Source organism: Pongo abelii, chromosome 8 (assembly GCF_028885655.2).
Source record: "Pongo abelii isolate AG06213 chromosome 8, NHGRI_mPonAbe1-v2.0_pri, whole genome shotgun sequence".
In the NCBI taxonomy this organism is placed as follows: domain Eukaryota; kingdom Metazoa; phylum Chordata; class Mammalia; order Primates; family Hominidae; genus Pongo; species Pongo abelii.
Window position 1 is genome coordinate 63,565,013 of NC_071993.2, and position 19,118 is coordinate 63,584,130.

Genomic DNA, 19,118 nt, shown 5'->3' on the forward strand with positions numbered 1-19,118 from the left:
GGCAGTTTCCTCTGCGAGCTTTCTTTCTCTCTCTCTCCTGCCACCTTGTGAAGAAGGTACCTGCTTCCCCTTCACCTTCTACCATGATTGTAAGTTTCCTGAGGCCACCCCAGCCATGCAGAACTGTGAGTCAATTAAATCTCCTTTCTTTATAAATTTCCCAGTCTCAGGTAGTATCTTCATAGTAGTGTGAAAATGGACTAATACAGGCTGTCTTCATTCTGGTCTGGAGAACAAGTCCTGCCAACCTCCTACCTCAGTGGGATCATGGAAAAGGTAATGGGCATCTCAGAGCTCAAACATTGCCTTCTACAGATACCTTTTCTTGCTGCCAGTAACTAGGGAGGTTTGTGATGATTGTAAGTTTCCAGAAGGTAAACAGGGCCAAGAAAAAAAGGAAAATACAATTCAGGATATATGTTTCGTTCACGTGTGCAGTGAGTGAAGATTATGCTGTGGCCAGAAAGGCCTGAATATATATTCAGATTGGAACTTCAGATAGGAACACATTGCTTAAGTCTAGCTGAACTATAGAACTTAAATTTGGTTCAGATTACTTCTGAAACTATGGCCTTCACAAGCAATCTCATATATTTCTGAGTTATTTGAAAATAATGCAATATTAGTTTTGTAGGCAATTGATAGTTTTAAAAATCATGAAGATACATAATTCTTTATTAATTTTGTAGACATGTTTCCAATAACATTCTTATAATTAAGAAAATCTGACAAAAGAACTTCAGCAGATGTGTTTCATTTGCTTGGCAAATTATTATAATTTTTAGTTAAGTAACAGATAAACCAGGGATTTACATAAAATAATTTAACTTCTAGTGAGATTGTTACCTATAGATAAAATTAGTGCCACAGCAGTTGAAAATGGAATAACTTACAATAAGTAGATTTATGAATTGATGTTTTGATAGTTCTGACCTGGGTGGTCCAAGCACACTTTTTAAAACTAGAGAGAATCCAAAATAAGCCCATGTTATTAAAATGTGGAGTTGCCTTGGTAGCTGTGTACAACAACTTGTATTATCTCTTCCAAAGTGTTGGCATAATTAATATAATCTTATACTCTAGTGCCCATACCCTACCTACAGCTGATGGAAGGGCAGTGACAACATGGAGTGGATGTTCCCAAGTCAGGCTGTAAACAGCAGCCTATGATGAAGGTGACTGGTCAGGGTTTTCATTTGAGGCTTCTTGTAGTCCAATTAAAAAAAAAAAAAAAAAAAAAGGTCTTCCATTAAAAAAAAGAAGAAGAAGAAATGAACATTTTAAAAGTCCATTGCAATTCTGGATAACAAAAATTTGGTCATTGAAATTTTTTTGAAAATGGATGGAGACAGATATAATAAACTCCAGATTGCAGACAGTTCAATTGAACTAGTGAATTAAACTTGGCATTGGTGGATTAGAAGCTCTCTGAAGACTTTACCCGGAGAAAATAAGATTAAAAAGTCTGAAGAAGAGATATGGAGACTAGATCAAAAGATTCCAACATATGTCAAACAAGCACCCCCAAAGTTAAAAGTAGAGGGAATTAAGGAGAAGCAATACACAAATAAATAATGGCCGAGAATTTTCTAGCATTAAAAAAGACAGGAGGTTTGTTTTGGTTTGGTTTTTTGTTTTGTTTTTTTCTGAGTGGAAAGCCAAACAAGAGGGACCGAAATACATCCTCAACTAGATAAGCTGTGGCGGTGATGATGCAAAAATCAAGAAAACAAAGTGTAAAAGATATAAGGAAAGGTAACGAAATTGCTCGGAGATTCTAATAAGCTCTAACAGATGCCAGGAGACAATGGGTTGAAATCTCCCAGTGTTAAGGGGACATAATTGTCACCTGGAATTCATATTTACAAAATCCTCTCACCAGTTATGCCAAAATAAGTATATTTTCAGACTTACAAAATTTACCACTCACTTACCCTCACTGAAAATTACTAAATAATATATTTCAACAACAAAAAGATGTGAACACAGGAGGCAACACTGACTAGAGAAAGAGCTCAAATATTGACTGTAAACATACTAAGATTTTCATACTAAAAATATAGACCTATTGGGAATAATGTTCAAAATCCTAAGGAAATTGAACACTCAAACAAAGGATTCTTAGCAAAGCAATTTTACTTCTGTGCAGAGGGGTGCTTCTCCTTGGCCAGTCACCATGAGAGCACACCTGAACAAAGGGGCATGAGAGCCTTTATTGCTGATGCAAGTCCGGCCCCTGTACCCTTTCCCCATTGGCCAGGGTCGGGCCATACAATCTAAACTAATCCTGGTTGGCTAAACATTTTAACTTTTTTTAGAAAAGGTGGGCACAAAAGGGAGAGAGGGGAAAGGGGAAGGGGTGTGTGCAATGAGCTAGGGAGCTAGTCTTCTTTCCAAATAAGGAAAGGAATGTGAGCTGGTACTGATAACGCCTGGTACTGTGGCATGTCTCGGCATGTAACAAAGGCAGAAAGGAATTAAAAAAGAGAAAAAGCAAAAAGGGATGGGGGGAGTACTATGAATTAAAGAATAAAGGATTGATCAGGCTACTTGAAGAGAAACCTCATCATATCCCACAGCTTTCCTCTTCTTCTTTTTATAACTCTTTCTCTTCAAATCTTTTTAGCATAATTTGGCTCCACTGTTCTACTTGGGACTTATTCAAAGCTCATTTGAATAAGGGGGAGGAGGATCCTAAGAGGTTTTAGTGAGAGCTGTTTTAGTAAGTCTTTGTATTAGTTCTCAGGCACAGGGTATAATACAGCATCCTACAAGAATAAGCAACCCTATTCTGATGGCCAGAGAGATGAGGATTGAGGACACAAGTCCCTTCCATCTACCGAACCAATTTCTCATTAAATTTGTGAAGGGATCGTTTAGTCCAGAATTTTTGGCTAGCTCATTTGATAAGGCAGTAAGAGCTTGTAATGCTTTAGTTATGGTCCCGCCGGGAGCAGTATTATTAGGGATATAAGTATAGCATTGGGTCCCGATCATGACACAAACTCCACCCTCCTTTGCTAGTATCATGTCTAATGCTATCCTATTTCCCAAGGCCATTTGACTAGTGGGTCCTAATTGTTCAGCTATCCCTTTAATAGCATCTCTAGTATAATTAATAAATCATTGTTGATTGTAATAAATGTAATTTATCCAACTCACATTTTTATTTACAGTTAACCACCAGAAGAACATAGATTCAAATCCAGCAGTTATTTGATTGCAGGCCTTAAATTCAATTGCCACTCCTCTTGGGACCCCAATGGCATCTGTATAAACATGAGAATTGAAGGACTCATCAGGAGCCTCTCTTGTTTGACAATGTTTGGTTCCTATGCTTTCTGGTTGATTAAATGCCAGGGTGAAAGGGATGGCCAATTGAATTAGAGCACAAATTCCACTCCAGTTACTTGGCAGAGTGTCCAGTATTGGTCCACCAAAATACCACCACACATCTGCTCGAGGACGGCTAAGGGCAGACATGCATAAGCTCTTGGAAGGGCTTAAGCTCACCACATCCTGTTAAGGCTCCCAGTTACCCCAAGTTTTCTCCCCGTCATGAGAGACACAAAGTAAAACTGGCATTGGGAGATGGACGCTGAATGCCCCTTGGGGGCTGACCCGCAGGGTGTCGAACTTCAGGGAACAGCAGAGAAAGAGCTTGGCATGATTTGTTGCCCCAGGCTGAGGAGTTTTGGAAGAGAGCTACCATACAGCTCATGTGTGGTTGGCTGGAAGACCATCCAAGTGGAAAGGGGACAATCTGGGCCTCTGGTCTACCTGCGCACAAGCGTTAACATTCACTTTTGTTTAAAGTGTGGACGGAATATTTAATCCATTCCATCCAAGCATTTGCATCTTGATATCCTGTCTCTAGAGCTATAGTTTACCTTAAGTTTTCTACCTCCACAACCGGTTGGGTCATTTTGGAGATGGGAGGAGGACGTTGGACTCGCTATACTTGGGGACAGCATTGGGTTCCACGTGTCTCCCAGACTCTGGGTATGAATTCCTTTATTACTGTTAACCAGTGGTTTAACTAACCTTACGGAGAAAATTCCTACAGGGTCCTGTCCTGCAACATCTGCTCCTAACCCAGACTGTTCGAATATAGAGGGTTCTTGGGCCATTGTCTGGGAATTATTTATAATCAGCAACAAGGGGTTACAGTGCAATGGCTTACAATTTGGTGGGGTGGGACCACAGACTCGTTGGAGTTTTTGTTTTAGTTCCCATAACCTATTTGAAGCAGGCAGCCTAGCTGTCCACCCTTTGTACTTAGTAGTCTACCAAACATCTGCCCAGTCACTACCGGGACCTTTTAAAGCTCCATACTTATACTTGGTTGACTCTTTGCGGTATGGACATAGATACTTATCAACATGGGATAGCTTCCTTTGAGCTTGCTTGTCTCCGCATGGGATGACTGAACAGGCATCGAACTGAAGGGTTAAAGGGTGGCTAGCCTGAGTTACATTGATGACAAGATGACCTTCTGTTGAAAAGAAAATAAACAAGCGATTACTAAGCTCTTTTTAGAGTTAGTTTGGTGGGGGTGAGCCTTGGAGTGACAGTCCATGATTCTAGAGGTGGTGGCACCTTTTTGACTCGGGTGTGATGAGTCCATCCTCTTTCCACTGTCCAGACTGCAGTCTCAGTAGGTAGAAGCATTAGGTAGGGTCCTTCCCAAGCCAGTTCGAGTTTCCCTTCCTTCCACCCTTTGATGAGGATGTGGTCTCCAGGCTGATGCTGATGTGCTGGAAACTCCAGGGGCAGCGCCTGTGCTAGGAGACCTTCAGTCTTAAGGGAAGAGAAAGTAGAGGATAGACCAAGTATATAATTTTTGAGGAGCTGTTCTTTTGTTTCAAATGTAGGGATGTCAGCAGTGGAGTGTAAGTAGGGCAATCTATAAAGCACTTCATAAAGGGAAAGGTCAATATCTCTCCAAGGGGCAGTCCGGATTCTTAACAAAGCAATAGGAAGACATTCAGTCCATGGCAATCGAGTTTCTAAAACTAACTTAGTTAAGTGTTTTTTTAGAGTCTGATTCATCCACTCTACTCTTCCTGAAGAGGATGGATGCCAAGGGGTATGATATTCCCAATTTATATCTAGTACCTGTGCTAACTTCTTAATGACATGTGCAGTGAAATGGGTTCCATTATCTGAATCAATATTTTCTACTAGTCCAAATCTGGGTACGATGTTTTCAATTAATGCTTTAACTGCATTATTGGCGGTTGCACTTGAGAATGGGATAGCCTCTACCCAGTGGGTAAAGTGATCTATTATTACCAATAAGTATTTTAAATGACCAATTGGGGGCATTTCAGTATAATCAATCTGAACACTCTGAAATGGTCTCAACCCTGGATTCCTTCCTCCAAGGGGTGATTTCCTTAGAATCTGCTTCTTAGTCTTTTTACATACTAAGCAACTATCTATAACTTGTTTGGCCTGGGTGTAAATTCCTATACACCCATAAACCCAGAGAACTGCATCGCACATTTCTTAGGGTCCCCAATGGGTCCTCTGGTGTAATTGAGACAAGACCTCCCTCATGAGAGGTTTTGACAACATCTCCCTTTGATCTGGTAATATCCATTTCCCTTCTATGTTCTCTTTAGTTCCCATTCTTATTTACTTCTCTTTTTCAATGGAAGAGAAAATAGGGGTTGCAGTAGGAGAAGGCAGGCATGGAGTTAAATGAAAAACAGGCATTTTGGAAGAAACAGCAACTTGCTTTGCTATCTGATCTGTGAGATTATTTTCCCAACTTGTGAAAGACAAGTCCCTTTGATGCCCTGGAACATGTACAATAGCTATCTCTTCCGGCAATTGGAGATTGTTGAGGACACAAGCAATTAGTTCTCTATGAACTACATCTTGGCCTCTACTATTGATAAGACCTCTCTCCATCCAAATTTTTCCAGCTGTGTGTGCCACCCAAAGGCATACTTAGAGTCAGTATAGATAGTACCTTCTTGGTTTTGTAAATGTTCTAAAGCTTGGCTGAGTGCAAACAGTTCACACGTCTGGGCAGATCAATTATTAGGCAGTGTTCCCAATTCTACTTCTTCAAGCACTTCTCCATCAATCACTGAATACCCATTATGTCTTTTCTCTTCAATTACCGGGGAAGACTCATCTATGAGTAAGTGCCGCCTTGTCTTGAAGGGAGTTTCTCCTAAGTCTGGTCAAACTTTTATATGGTAATCAATCAGATCTAAATATGTGTGCTCTCTTTTTAAGTTTGGATCCCCCATTAAAAAGCCTGCTGAATTAAGTGAATTATCAGTAGTTAATATTAAATCATCTTTTTCCAGTAGGACAGCCTCATCTGTTAAAATCCTTGAGTCAGTGATCCACCTTCCTACTTTCTGATTTAAAATAGTTCTAACTTGGTGGGGCATGCTTACTGTTAATTTTCCTCCAAAGGCTAACTTCCTACTTTCTTCAACTAATACTGCTGTAGCCATGATGGACTGGATACATTGGGGCCACCCACGAGTGACTGGGTCTAAGACTTTTGACAAGAAGGCCATGGGCTGTCAATGGCCTCCATGCTCTTGGGTAAGCACTCCTAGAGCTATCCCATTATTTACATTAACAAAAAGGTGAGATGGCTTTTCTAGGGAGGGTAGAGCTAGAAGAGGGGTGGTTATGAGCATCTCTTTTAATTCCTCAATTTGCTGGATTTCCTCAGAAATCCACAAGAGACGATCAGGCTTCCATGGGGCAACTTTCTCATACAGAAGTTTACTTTTTAATGCATATGAGTCAATCCATAAATGGCAATATCCAATTAGTCCTAAAAATTTCCTGAGTTCTTGTTTAGTTTGAGGCAGGGGTAGGGAAACAATTCCCTCCACTCTTTCAGGTCCTATTCTTCTACCTGCGCTGATTAGGTGACCTAAGTATATAACTTCAGGTTCTACATACTGAAGTTTCCCTTTTGAGACCTGCAATCCCTCACATTGCAAGTGATTGAGAATATGTGTACAGAAGTCACCTACTTCCTTTATATCTTTACCAGATATAAGATCATCCACATACTGAAGCAGGCATATTTGCTTAGGGACTGTGAGTTTCTCTAGTACTTGTTCTAGGATCTGACCAAAGAGGTTGCGGGAGTCTGTGAACCCTTGGGGCAAGACTGTCCATTGATACTGTTGTCTCTGCCCCAAATGGGAGTCTTCCCACTCCCATATATATCTCGGCTATCCTCAGCCAAGGGGCATGCCCAGAAGGTATCCTTTAAATCTATCACTGTAAATCACTGATGATTTTACAGAATTTTTCTAAGAATGGTGTAAGGCTTAGGAACAACGGGGTGAGTGGTCTGCACTATTTGATTAATAGCTCTAAGGTCTTGCAGTAATCAATATGACCCGTCTGATTTCTTGACAGGCAGGATTGGGGTATTGTAAGGAGACATACAGGGTTCAAGAAGCCCATCTTTAATGAGATCTTCAATTACAGGCTTTAGCCCTACTCTGCCCTCTAAAGGAATGGGGTATTGCTTTCTCCTTATGATTTATCCAGGAGTTTTTAGTTTGATATATATTGGAGGGATTTGGAGTTTCCCTCTATTTCCTTCCTTTGACCAGATATCAGGATGAATGTATTTCTCATCCACAGCAGTGAGTAAATGTAGTGAAGTGAGGAATCCTTTAGGGCCCACTTGAAGGCCTATACCTAGCCTTAATATTAAGTCCCTTCCTAATAGATTAGTTCCCGCTTCAGGAATAAAAATTGAATATGAGTAAATCGATCTTGATATCTGACTTCTGTGCTTTCTAAAATTTTTGCCTTAAATCCTTCTCCTTTTACCGCAGAGACTAAAAGTTCTTCTGAAGAGCAGGTAAGACTAGGTGGAGGGAAACAAACAGAGGAGGGTGAAGCCCCTGAATCGACTAAAAAGGTGATAAATTCATGTTTAGGTCCCACCTCCAAATTTATCAATGGCTCCTGGTGGGACTCCTAATAAAAGACGCAGAGCCCCTGACTCCCCTATTGTTCTTCAAAAGTCATGAGTGTGAAAGTTTCTCTCTCTTTAGTTCAGGACATTCACTCTTGAAGTGGCCTGTTCTTCCACATCTGTAGCATCTATCTTGTCCTTCTTCCTTCTTAGTCTTAGCATTCTCGGCCCTTGCTCCCCTATACCCCTTAGGGGGCTTATTAAATGAGGACCTCAACCCTCCAGATGGAGGCTTGGGTCCTCTAAAGCAGGGTTTAGGCCCCTTATAATCTCTGGCCCCTTGAAAGCCCTGCTTAGAGATATATGGATTTGGGGCCATCTGTTGGAAGGTAGATAACACAAGTTTTGTCTTTTGTTTTTGTTCTTCCTTGTCTCTTCTTACATATACTTTTTGAGCCTCCCTGAGCAGTTCACTCAGGGGATGGTCCTCCCAATTTTCTATCTTTGGAAAATTCTTGAAATATCTGGCCAACTTTTGGTAACGAAGTTAAGTTTTAACATTCCCTGTCCAAGGGGATTTTCCAAGTCAAGGACTGCATATTGTCTCATCTGCTCCCTCAATCTATTTAAGAATCTAGCAGGTCCCTCATCTTTTTCCTGTTGAATATCAAATGCTTTAGAAAGATTTTGAGTTTGGGGTACTGATTCTCGAATTCCTATTATCATTTCCCTTAGGTGCTGCATGTTTTCCTGGTGATTTGCATTGTTATTGTCCCACTGAGGGTCTTGGGTGGGAAATTTATAGTGGGCAGGAGGAACATTTTGACCAGGAGGGTGTTCGTGTTCCCAAACCGCCATAGCAGCCCTCTGAATCATACTTCGTTCTTCCCCTGAAAAGAGGGTGCCCAAGATGGACATCAACTCAGCCCAGTGTATATCTGAGGCCCTAGAAATTGATCAATTTGATCTGCTACTCCATAAGGTCATCCAGTAATGGCTTAAGCTCCTTTTTTAAATTCTGGACTTCTGAACTAGTCAAGGGAGCATTTACAAAGCCAATAGCCCAATAGCCCCCACCCCCCTTGTGGTACCTCTCTTAGAGGAAGGAAAGTTGGATCTGGCTCTCTACGTGTGGAGGGAAATGGAAAGTTTTGAATATCTTTTTTACATTGCTCTATCTCACATTGAAGCCCTTTTAAAGAGGGATACTTAATAGGTTGGTGGGAGGCAGGCTCACAAGATGGCAACTCTGCAAAGCTGGGATTATAGGGAGGAGGAACAATATGAGTAGAGGCACCACAAGTGGAGTAGGGATCTGCAGCAGCAGCTGGGGGAATGGAACACAGGCAAGTGACACAGGTGAGGGAGTGGCCTGAAACAGCTGGGGAGTAACCCAAAACCGCAGCCAGAGGGATGGAACCCGGAGAAGCAGAATCGGGGACAACTGGAAGAGTGATGCAAGCAGGGGAGGGACCTGAAATGGAAATGGGAGCCAGAGGGGCGGGACTGGGGGCAACCAGAAGAGTGGGCGCAAAGAGGGGAGGGACCTGAAATGGAAATAGGAACTGGAGGGGTGGGATCGGGGGCCGCCAGAAGAGTGATGCAAGCAGGGCAGGGACCTGAAATGGGACCCGGAGGGGCGGGACTGGGGGCACTGAATGGAGGAAGATGATCTAGAGGGTCCCACATGTTAGTGGGTGTGGGTTGTCTAGACATGGGAACTCTTTCCCTTCCAGAGGGGTTGGCTTCTGGCTTTCTCCCTCTGGAGTCTAAAGGGTAAAGGAGGACAGGTCCCTGCCACCGGCAGAGGGTGTAATCAATTCTTCCTGAGAGACAGGGCTCTTATCATAACATGCTCGATTAAGAGCTGACAAATTCGGTCCTAATTAGACCCAAATTTTGGCCAGAAAAGTGAGGGTTTAAGGATGGGTTCTTGAACCCAAATAAAACAAAAATATTTTATCATCTGCTGTTTTCGTTTATACTTGGTTTTCTCATTATCTTTCCAACACTTTAGCATAAGCCTCAAGGGGCTATCTATCAGAAGGAATTTCATCACTCTCTTGACTCTTTAGTTTTCCTGTCTTACTTGAAACATTCCCCATCTTAGGAGTTATGGGGGGCTTCCACCTCTCCAGTTAAAGGTGTCTACCCCTCTTTCCAGAGGCTCACTGAGGCTTTAAGAGGGGGTTCAACCTCTTGTGTTAGAGGTGTCTTACCTCCCCCTTTCTAGAGGCTTAGCCCCTCCTGTTAGGGGTTTCCTGCATATCCTATAGCTCAACTGCTCTGGAGGTTCCTTACACCCTTCTTTCTCTTTGTCTACTCTGACTGTTCCTGCCCCTAGTCGACAGACGGCAGCACAAAACCACAGAGAAGACTCATTCACTCCACACAACCATAATGCTTAGCCCCATTCACACACTTTCAACCTCCAAATTATCCCGACCACCAAGGAAATACTTTGTCGCCTTTGTGAAGTCTCCTATCTTATTCTGTGCACAAGAATTACCTGGTCCTCTTATTGCCGTGGTCTTGCAAGCCTCTCCTCTCCACTTTGCTGAGAACCCAGATTTATTCGTCACAACACGTGGGACCTGATCTCCCTCACCCTCGGGCCACTGTAACCAGACAGTAGGATGCATCCCCCCTGGGTGGGGTGACCGAAGACCCCCTTCCCGAAGGAGAATATTTGAGTCCCACATTTGGGCACCAGAATTGTTGGGAATAATATTCAAAATCCTAAGGAAATTGAACACTCAAACAAAGGATTCTTAGCAAAGCAATTTTACTTCTGCGCAGAGGAGTGCTTCTCTTTGGCCAGTCGCCATGAGAGCACACCTGAACAAAGGGGCATGAGAGCCTTTATTGCTGATGCAAGTCCGGCCCCTGTACCCTTTCCCCATTGGCCAGGGTCAGGCCATACAATCTAAACTAATCCTGGTTGGCTAAACATTTTAACTTTTTTTAGATAAGGTGGGCACATAAGGGAGACAGGGGAAAGGGGAAGGGGTGTCTGCAATGAGCTAGAGAGCTAGTCTTCTTTCCAAATAAGGAAAGGAATGTGAGCTGGTACTGATAACGCCTGGTACTGTGGTGTGTCTCGGCATGTAACAAAGGCAGAAAGGAAGAAAAAAAGAGAAAAAGGAAAAAGGGGCGGGGGTACTATGAATTAAAGAATAAAGGATTGATCAGGCTATTTGAAGAGAAACCTCACCATATCCCACAGACCCAAAGTATTAGATAATAGCAACAAAAGAGGCAGAATTGAAGAACAGTGTGTAATAAAGTATGCTGAAGGCTTTTTCTGTTTTTTTGTGTTAGGCAGAGAAGAGAGATAGTAAATTACATAAATATATAAGAAACATACGGTATATGTTAAAATTTTAAGAATAACTATTACAAGAAATATAGCCAATATTAACTAACCAAACAGAAGAGAGACTACAAGGGATTTTCAAATTTTTTTCAGTTCAGATAAAAGAGAAAAGCAGATAAAAATAAATACAAGAAAGTATGGTAAGCAAAAAAACAAAATTAGATATAAAAATAAAAGTAAACAGTAATCATACAAAGTATAAATGTATTAAATTTGCCAAGAGAGAAAACATAATTTGTTATTCAAATAAGTGTGCATACACGCACATATATACTGCTTATTAGAAGTATGCATCCAATAATATAACACAAAAGCCCCAACCTAGTAGAAAAGATTATCCATCAACATAAACACCAGGAGAAACATGCCAATACCATTTGAGAAACACAGATGAGGCTTTGTAAAATTTTAAAACAGAGTGAGAAAATAGACACAGAAGGTGAGAGAGAACCCATGAAATATGGAAGGAGATCAAGGAAGCCTTCGTGGAAGAGGGGACGTTTGAGTTGAGTCTGGAGGAATGGGTAGGACTGGGCCACTAGCAATGGACAAAAGCACCCAATGTTGAGGAACCTGGGGAACATGGGATTTATAAAATGAGAGAGGGTTTGACTGTCTTACGTGACTTGCCACAGTATTTTTCGGCAAAGGGAGACACTGAAATCTTGTGCATCAGGAAATAACATTATATTCTCAAATCCCAAAGATTCCAGGTATCAATGGGTAGATGGGAGGAGGAATGTGGAAGAATGAACAAATGTAGACTTCATGATGCTCCTGATGTCACAGTCTCCGAGGACAAGCTTTGGTGATCGTGTTGCTTGCAGGTCCTCAGAAAAGTGATCTATTTTTCTAGAACTTTATTTTTCCAGGACAGTTGAGAGCTTGATTCTAGTCTGGCTCTACTAATATAATGGTGAGTGTGAGCCAGCTGCCTCTCCCTACGAAATCATTGTCATGTGGTATTTCTCATACAGTTCCTCCTTGCTCTAGCTGTGGCTGTGAGTAGGGTAAAGTGGAAATGTTGACCTGAAGAGGAAAGAAAACCTTATCTTAAGCTCCTACCAAGATCAAGAAACCATGCAAACCCATTTGCCTCTGTATTGTTGAGGAACTTGCCAAAACTGTTCTCTGCATCACTGATCACTGTTTTTCAGTGTCATTTCTGTTCTTTATGGTCTACAACCGAACTTTAATTTGGCTTTGTGTTTTTATTTTTGTTGACGGAAACAGTCAACTCTGTAAAATATTTAAAGAGATTTATTCTGAGCCAAATATAAGTGACCATGGCCCATGACACAGCCCTCAAGTGGTCCTGAGAACATGTGCCCAAGGTGGTCAGGGTACAGCTTGGTTTTACACATTTTAGGAAGGCATGAGACATCAATCAAATACATTTAAGAAAAACAATGGTTTGGTCCAGAAAGGCAGAACAACTCAAAGCAGGAAGCAGGGGACAGGGCTTCCAGACTATAGGTAAATTTAAACATTTTCTGGTTGCCAACTGGTTGAGTTTGTCTAAAGACCTGGGATGACAGGAAACGTTCGGGTTAAGATAAAATATTGTGGAGACCAAAGTTCTTTTGAAGTCTTATGGTGGCTGCCCTAGAGAAAATAGATGACAAATGTTTCCTATTCAGATCTTTAAAAGGTGCTAGACTCTTAGTTAATCTCTTTAGGATTGAGAGGGCCTGAAAGAAAAAGAGCTAGCTATGTTAATAGAGCTATGTTAATACATAGAGCTATGTTAATACATATGTTAATAGAGCTATGTTAATAGAGCTATGTTAATACAGCTGTAAATTTTCCCCCACAAAGGAAAGCTTTGCATGGCCATTTTAAGATATGGTAAAGAAACATGTTTTGGGGTAAAATATTTTGATTTTCTTCCTTGTTTCGTAAGGTTATGCCAGAGTCAGGTTGGAAAGTAAGTCACAATATATAAGGTTAAATAAAACCCATCTGATGAGAAGTTATGGTTTGTACGGCATGATTCCCCAGACCCCTTAGATAGGAATTTGGGCAAGATTAAAAAATCAGAGCTCAGTTCTCATTTTCCTGGAAGTCTTTTTTTTCCCCATTATCTTTTTACTATGAACTGTTTTAAATGTTTACAAAAGTAGACCTATCATTTCATCTGTAAGTATTGTTTCAGCATGTATCTGTAAAAGATGATTACTCTTTTGAAGACAAATCTGGAATTTCACAATCATACCCAAAACAATTCACAAAACTTCCTTAGCATAAACACATACAATCTGTGTTCAGATTTTTCCAAATGTCTTACTAGGTTTTTTTAAACAGTTTGTTTGAAACAAAAATCAACTTTGTGGATGTCTCTTAAATCTCTCTTAATTTGTAGATTTCCTCCATTTCTCTTTTTTCCTTGGATTTTCTGTGTGTTTTGTTTTTGTTGTTGTTGTTTGGTTTTCTTTCTTTCCTTTAAAAAGCAGCCATCTGTCATGTAGAGTTTAGTATACTCTAGATTTTGCTGATTGCATCCCTGTTGTATCATTAACATCTTCTTTTGTCCCCTGCATTTCCTGAAAATTGGTGTTTGTTTTGATCAGAACATACATAAATGTCTGGTTATCTCTCTTTTTTGTGATATTATCACCATTTATAAGCATTGTCTGACTCTACCTGGATTATATCTTTACAGCCTGGAAATAGTCTAATTGGCTTATCAGCTGAAATTCTTCTACATAGAGAAAGAAAGAAATTGTATAAGAAAGGCAGAATAGACTAGGCACAGTGGGTCACGCCTATAATCCCAACACTTTTGGAGGCCGAGGCAGGCAGATCATTTCAAGTCAGGAGTTTGAGACCAGCCTGGCCAACATGGCAAAACTCTGTCTCTACTAAAAATACAAAAATTAGCCAGGTGCGTGATGCACACCTGTAATCCCAGCTACTCGGGAGGCTGAAGCAGGAGAATCGCTTGAACCTGGGAGACAGAGGTTGCAGTGAGCTGAGTTCACACCACTGCACTCCAGCCTGGGTGACAAGAGCAAGACTCCATCTAAAAAAAAAAAAACAGGCTAAATATTTAATATGTTCAATTTATTTCCTAGATTTTAAAATATGATTCTCTAGCATCCTCCAAAAATAATTGATGAGGTTTATTATGTGTTATCATTATGAACACTTGCATTGATACCTATTCAAAGTGTTTTAATTCATTGCAATTATTATCATTCTGGAAGACAAATATGTCCCATCTTTGGCCTCTGGAAGGTTCTTTAGGTGGTCTCCTAAGTCCCCTAACCCATCTCTAGTGGTATTTAATAGCTTCTTTGCTATCTAGTATGACAAGTCATTTTAAGCTCTTCTTGAACATTTCCTTCCTCATACTTAGAATCAGCCAATTCTCCAAAACTTGGTTCTTCTTAGTGGCAAATGGCATTAGAGATCACAGTTTGCACGCTGGGGATGCTCAAAGCCACTAAGCTGGCCACCACCTCTCAGTCTCTTAGTCGACTGACAGGAAAATTTTTAAGGTGAAATACAGTTCACAGTGACAATTCAAATTCAAAGTTACAGTTTTCATTTAACCTCATCCATCTCACATCTTTTCCTCCTTTCAACCATGCCAAAACCCTCAATTCTCAATGTCAACAACATAATCACTCATTTGATTCATTTCCATGATACACACACAACAGTCTCAGAATATCAATGTCAACACTACTACCACCAACAGGCATTCTGAGTAAAATTGAAGATATTTGGCAGTTCTTCTTGTCCTTTGGGAATAACCCACTGGAGATGTCAAAACACTGTGTTTTAGTGTCACTTGGAATATTTCCTTTCTGCATGGTTATGCCAACAACTGGATGCACAGCTTGATTTCTTTCATTTTTCTGAAAGTCTTTGAGTTTAATTCACTTTCTTACCATCTCATCTGTTGACTTTACATCTAATTCCTTTATCTCCTTTTCTTTGCCTACTTTTTTTTTTTTTTTTGAGACGGAGTCTTGCTCTGTCACCCAGGCTGGGGTACGGTGGTGTGATCTCGGCTCACTGCAACCTCCACCTCCCAGGTTCATGCAATTCTCCTGCCTCAGTCTCCCAAGTAGCTGGGATTACAGGTGCCTGCCACCATGCCTGGCTAATTTTTTTTTTTTTTTTTTTTTGGATTTTTTAGTAGAGATGGGGCTTCACCATGTTGGCCAGGCTGGTTTCGAACTCCTGACCTCAAGTGATTCACTCGCCTTGGCTTCCCAAAGTGCTAGGATTATAGACATGAGCCACCACGTCCAGCCTCTTTGCCTACTCCTGACTCATAAAAGCCATGCTTTCTGAAGTGCACATGCTAGGTAAATGTTCTTATGTGTTTCAATTAGAAATAACTTTTTGCTTCAGAATTCTTTGGAAGGCCTCATTCTGTTTCTTGATTATATTTTCTGCTATTTCATCCTTAAACATATCTCTTTCTAGCTAAGCCTGGTATTTGTTAATAGGGTGGATGGCTTACCTTACCAATGCAGTTATGGGATTAATCATTATAATTGATAATAATATATTCATTGAGGCCTTACTAGGTACTAAGAACCAAATACTCTGAATTGAGAACTATTTTAATCTCCCTAACAGGCCTATGACATAGATGTTGCAATCTCTATTTTAGAAATGAGAACTCCAAGATGCAGAATATCTTATCCAAGAGGGCACAGCCAGAAAGTGTCACAGCCAGGAAGAATACCTTCTCAGAGTTAAAGCTAGAAGAAAGACTGACGTTCACCTCCAACTCCAAATTCCAGTATCTAATACAAGTTTACTTCCTACTGCTCTGATGAACCAAAATGGCCTGACATCATTAAAGGTGGCGGGTATCCAAGTTATCGGCAACGAATCTGTACGGGTCTGCAGAAACCTCAATTTTTGCCTCCTCAGAAGGAAGAATTCAACTGAGGGGCAGAAGAAGAGACTGAAGCAAGTTTTAGAGCAAGAGTGAAAGCTTATTAAAAAGATTTAGAGCAGGAATGAAAAGTATACTTGGAAGAGAGCCAAGTGGACGTCTTGGAGGACTAGTGCACTGTTTGACCTTGGACTTTGGGTTTTATATGCTGGCATACTCCCAGCTTCTTGCATCCCTTTTCCCTTGATTCTTCCCTTGGGGTGAGCTGCCCACATGTGTGGTGGCCTACTAGTGCCTGGGAGCTGAGCATGTGCAGTGTGTTTACAGGAGTTGTATGTATGCTCACCAGAGGCATTATTCCCTTTTCCAGTGGAATGTCCCTGGAAGGTCATACTCCACCATTTTGCTTTTTTTCTTTTTTTTTTTTTTGAGATAGTGTCTCACTCTGTCACCCAGGCTGGAGTGCAGTTGCATGATCTCGGCTCACTGCAGCCTCTGCCTCCCAGGTTCAAGCAATTCTCTGCCTCAGCCTCCGAAGTAGCTGGGATTACAGGTGTCCACCACCACACCTGGCTAATTTTTGTATTTTTAGTAGAGACGGGGTTTCACCATCTTGGCCAGGCTGGTCTTGAACTCCTGACCTTGTGATCCACCTGCCTTGGCCTCCCAAAGTGCTGGGATTACAGGCGTGGGCCACAACATGGGCGTGGGCAACTATGCCTTGCCCACGTTGCCTCTTAATGTACATGATTGAGCCCATTCGCCCAACTCCTGAGATCTTATGAGGAAGTGCTGATCATGTTTCAGGTGTTTCCTATCTATTGGGAGACTGACTTTCCCTGGCACTGGCTGCAACCTATTATTTTAGAGAGGCAGTGTGACAACTACCTGACCATAACCTGACGGTTGCTTGACTTTCCTGGTGGGGTGTGGGGGTCCCTCTCCTGCCCTGTTAGTGTCTGACTAGCTACCCACTGTAACAACATTAAGGCAAAGGACGTAATTTCTAGTGAAGATGAGAGTAAGTTAAAGATTCTCCCTTGACCAAATGCAATTTATAAAAACCTTTAAACCACTATCCACCCCCAGCATTCCCTGTTCCCAGGGTTCGGCTTTTCTCCATCATTTTTAATAACAGTCCCTAAGATCCAGTCCACAACAGCCAGTCCCTCCATGTGGTTGTATATAAGAGTTGTGGACTCTAAATGAAACAGAAGAGATCCTATGGAAGTGCCTGTTTCCTGGTTGGGACAGACTCTGTCTCTGACCCACGGGAAGACAGTGGGGGGAGGGGTAGTTGTTCTTCCTACCTATTCCCAAGCAACTGGCACCACTCCTTTCAGAAAGGACAGTGGACAGAACCATGCCAACAAAGCAGCTAAAAATTCTGGGGTAGTTTTGGTGTAGATTGATTCTAGATTACCAAACAATGTTACAAGTCACCTGCATTGATAAGTAAAAGAGAGGTCACGGCCAGGCGCAGTGGCTCATGCCTGTAATCCCAGCACTTTGGGAGGCCAAGGTGGGCGGATCACCTGAAGTCAGGAGTTTGAGACTAGCCTGGCCAACATGGTGAAACCCTGTCTCCACTAAATATACAAAAATTAGCCAGGCATGGTGGCAGGCGCCTGTAATCCCAGCTACTCAGGAGGCTGAGACAGGAGAATTGCTTGAACCTGGGAGATGGAAGTTGCAGTGAGCCGAGATCATGCTATTGCATTCCAGCCTGGGCCACAAGAGCAAAACTCTGTCTCAAAAAAAAGAAAAAAGAAAATAGAAAAAGAAAAGAAAAAAAAGAAAAAGAGAGGTCATGAGACAAGGGATCAATCTTTCATCAGAACTATAGTTAGAAAAGTTCTCCCAAATGTTCTTGTTTTCAGAAACAGAAACATAGTCAATTACATTATTTGGGGGGAAATTTCCTAACTACTGTTTTTGTATAATTTCTTTAGTATTCACACAGTAATTGGGAGAAAACTCTTTCAAGTGCTGATTGCCTGAGGCCATCTTAAAGTGGACGTCCTCTATATGTTAAATAATTTAATCTTCACATCAAACCAATGAAGCAAAGGTTAATTTCCCCAACTGTCAAGGAAACTGTGACTTAGAAAATTGGCCAAGGTCACATGGTAGAAGCTGAATTCCAAGACTCTTTCTACTACTCCGCCCACCAAGAAGCAACCTTTTGTCTAGGAGGAAAGCTCTCCATTAGGAATATATATTTTCACCCTCCAGGGAATTTATTGATTCCTGATATTCAGAAGATGTCCCTGATATTAGGAGGCACATTAGATGCCTGTGGGAAGAGCCCTAAGCACTCAAAAAAATGCAAATCCTAGACCAGGCGCGGTCGCTCATCCCTGTAATCCCAGCACTTTGGGAGGCCGAGGTGGGCAAATCACAAGGTCAGGAGTTCGAGTCCAGCCTGGCCAACACAGTGCAAACCCATCTCTACTAAAAATACAAAAAATTAGCTGGGCGTAGTGGTGGGCACCTGTAATCCCAACTACTCGGGAGGCTGAGGAAGGAGAATCGTTTGAACCCAGCAGGCAAAGGTTGCAGTAAGCCGAGATGTGCCACTGCACTCCAGCCCAGGCAACAGAGTGACACTCCATCTCAAAAAAAAGGAATGCAAATCTTCATTGCCTTGTGTGGACAACAGCCCAAGGGGCCAAGGTCCCCATGGGCTGGTGGCCATGCTAGGGCTCCATCCAAGGACTCCTGACTCTTCTACCTCTCTTTCCCCCTGGAGTTCACGTTACTGCTCACCTGACTCATATCCCTAATTCCTCAGCAGAAACTTCTCATAGCTTTAACTTCTTTTTAATCAGGTCAAATAAAAATGTTTTTAATTAACCGCCTTGGTTTTTATGCCTTACATCCAGCTGCTTTTTGCAATCTGGCAGGTCCCATCTGTTGGTTTTTCAGCAGGCTGCTTCTGCATTCATTGCTTCTTTCCC

General features: G+C 41.6%; 1 long non-coding RNA gene and 1 other non-coding gene across 3 annotated transcripts in view; both read right to left on the minus strand.

Moving 5' to 3' along the window:
- Window positions 1-10,815, minus strand: part of LOC112135215 (uncharacterized) — a 94,960-nt gene extending 84,145 nt beyond the window's left edge. Inside the window, exons 1-2 of one of the 2 annotated variants that reach the window (XR_010141542.1) lie at window positions 10,431-10,815; window positions 3,163-4,800 (exon numbers count right to left, since the gene is read on the minus strand). This is a non-coding gene — a transcript (uncharacterized LOC112135215). The remainder of the gene's footprint in view (window positions 1-3,162; window positions 4,801-10,430) is intronic. The other variant, XR_010141543.1, reaches the window with a different exon arrangement.
- Window positions 10,816-12,540: 1,725 nt separating this feature from the next.
- LOC134762048 (uncharacterized) overlaps window positions 12,541-19,118 on the minus strand; it is a 68,403-nt gene continuing 61,825 nt past the window's right edge. Inside the window, exon 3 of the long non-coding RNA XR_010141544.1 lies at window positions 12,541-14,319. This is a non-coding gene — a long non-coding RNA (uncharacterized LOC134762048). The remainder of the gene's footprint in view (window positions 14,320-19,118) is intronic.